Genomic DNA, 3,226 nt, shown 5'->3' with positions numbered 1-3,226 from the left:
CTCTTTTCCATACAGTGTCAGTGGTCACCAAATACTGTATGTCAGGCTTCAAATATGACAAAAGCAGCATAAAAGTATTAGATTCTATTTTGTACATATTTCAATCTTTCTGTAGTCACATGACAGAACAAAGTGAAGAGTGAATGAGAAACAAAGTGAAACATACAGGTGCAGTTAGTCATTTTTAAGTTGTCCTGGTCTTTGCGACGTAAAATATTCACAGTCAGGTATGATTACTTTATTCTGTGAGTAAAAGCATCAAGCGGCTATCAAGATAAAAAAGGTAAATATTTTCTCAAATAAATACATCCAAGTAGTATTCAGCCAGTCATGTTATTTTCACATGGCGGCCATTTTCAATATATATTTTAATATTCTTGAAAAAAAGAAGTCTCTTGTGCTCACCAAGGCTGTGTTTATTTGATCAAAATTACAGTAAAAATATTTATTGTAAAATATTATTACCGTTTTAAACAACTGTTTTCTATTTCAGTATATTTTAAAATGCAATTTATATTTGCCAAAGCTGAATTTTTAGCACTATTACTCCAGTTTTCAGTGTCACATGATCCTTCAGAAATCATTCTAATATGCTGATTTGCTGCTAAAGAGATATGCAACATTATTATTATCAATAATGAAAACAGTTGTGGTGCTTAATATTTTTGTGGATAATATTTATTCAGGATTATTTGAAAATTTATTTGAAATGAGATATCTTTTGTAACATTATAAATGTATTTACTGTTACTTTTGATCACTTTATTGCACCTTTGCTCAATAAAAGCAATAATTTGTCAAATTAATGAATTAATTAAATACATACATAAAATCTTACTGACCCCAAACTTTTGAACGGTAGTGTATATAATATAATGTATAATTAAAGTAGTATATTTTACATTTTAAAGCCACTTAAATGTTTTACAGCTTTCACATAATCATCACATGAATATATCCAGGACTTGTGGATTTGTGTTTTGCAGTGTGTGGATATAAGTTGCTAAAGGATCTTTCTCTGACGAGGCTGCTCTGCTCTGAAAGAGCCGCATGGATTTGCACATAGTAAAGCATCTGTTTTCTTTTACATGAACACTGAATGACGGATCGGTCGGAATGTGCTTCACACACGCCGAACAGCTGCAGACGAGACTCGACGCCATCCAGAATGCAGCTTCCTCATGATGTAACAGATGCAAAACAAAGCAAAAATGATTTGGGTGAGCCACAGGAGACTCAGACTGACCCTCTGGGGCTTTTGTGGGTAGATTGCAAGACAACTCAGTAAAAATTTTCAGACAGTACTTCACAAGGATCTGCCTGTCCAATCATAAACAGCAGTCCATCAAAACTAACAAGACATGTTTTCATCATTCTAGATAGGTGGTTTCTCAACCGAAGGGCCGGAACCCACCATTCAAAGCTGCATGGAAATATGGGAGTGAGTAACTGATGACAGATGTCTTTTCATTTTGGACCTAAACCTAAGCAACTTATAGGTTTACTTAATTATCCATACACATTTTTTTTTTTTTAGAAAAATAATGTTAAAATGTGACTTTCTGTCCTCATCCCTTGTACGTATATATTGAATCAAGGACTTTTGCATGTAGGTGGTGGCCAGATGAGAACAGTTTCAAGATTTTGTTTAAAATTCATCATTAAATGAAAAGCAATATAGGCAGATTCACCATCAGGATGCTGTGAGAAAGGTCTGCTCATATGAACAGAGATAAACAGCATGTCAGATTACAGGAATGCAATTCATGTTAGACCATAAACATCTGGACTCCTTTGGATCTTCTTTGGTTCATTTCACATCATCCAACAGATAAACACCTACTTGTTTCTCCCATGTGAACAGTTTCTTAGGAAAACAAACCATCAAGTGCAACTTAGCAAATGCAGAAAACAGCTGCATAATTAAATGAATTAACAATTATTGAATTCAGTTTGTTGTACTTCACTGCCAACTGATTTTTTAAAACACAAATCGAACAAAAATTAGAAAGGTTTGCAGCATGGAAAAATTAAACAGCTGTTAAAACAATGATTCAAGATATTCTCTGAAACCTTTGCTTTTCAAGTAGATTCCTCATTTTAAGGATGTTTAGACATTTTTACTGGGAAATAGGATGAAATACTTATTATGAAATGCTCAAGTCTCCTTTTATGACTAGTCCTTTGGTTAATGTGTGGGGTGACGGCTGTATGATAATCTAATGTCTCCCTCTTAAAACACATGATAACTTTTACAAACACTGAAGGAATGTTAATGACATCCTCCACAGGCATATTTATTTACTTTCCTCACTATGTTGGGGCAATATTCCAAACTACGTGCTATTTCAGTCAATGTAGAAACTCATTCCCATCCCATCCCATCATTTTTCAGTTAGAGAAAAAGTTCATAAATCGGTTTGTCAAGCTGAAACTGGAAGTAGTTTAAACTAGAGCCCGACCGATATGGATTTTCTTTTGGGCCGATACCGATACCGATACCGCTATTAGGGAGTAAAAAACGCCGATATCGATATATCGGCCGATATTCTTTGTGTATATTATAGTACAGTACCAGTCAAAAGTTTGGACACTTTCCCATTTGTGTGTCCAAACATTTGACTGGTACTATATATAGAATACAGTATATACATAAACAGAATATATATATATACATAAACACATTTTTTGCAATGATCACTCAAATGTGGTGATCAAACACTTATAATGATGTGACAAAGATATGTAATGGAGGCAGGGCATTTAACAATTTAACAATAAACTTTATTACCAAAATCCTTACTGAAGTGAAAGTGTTGGCTGGTGTCACTATCTCGTGAACCCGGCGGCGGATCTCCACCAAATTCGGAGGATCCCTTCAGCTCGAGGAGCCCTCTCGAACGCCACCCTCCGCGCATCGGTAGCCCCCCGGGATCGCTAGAACAGTCGGCGCCGGACCGCGAATTTAATCACCCGTAACTCCCGAACCCTGGGGGCTATCGACACGGGGGTGGTCGAAAGGGGGCCTCTAGACGTACACTCGATTCGGCGTGCGAGAGGGTTCCTCGAGCTGAAGGGTGCGAATTTGGTGTGGCTCCGCCGCGCCGTTACGGAGATATGGCCGTTCAAAGTTTCAATGGCTTTCCATAGACTTAAGCTTTAAAGCGTTTCATCCAGGTCGCCAGTAGCAAACAATGGAGCGTGCTCTGCTGGACAAACTAAGTAA

The sequence above is a fragment of the Sinocyclocheilus rhinocerous genome, unplaced genomic scaffold, assembly GCF_001515625.1.
Source record: "Sinocyclocheilus rhinocerous isolate Xijiao unplaced genomic scaffold, SAMN03320098_v1.1 scaffold1069, whole genome shotgun sequence".
Lineage (NCBI taxonomy): Eukaryota > Metazoa > Chordata > Actinopteri > Cypriniformes > Cyprinidae > Sinocyclocheilus > Sinocyclocheilus rhinocerous.
This window is presented reverse-complemented; position numbering follows the sequence as displayed.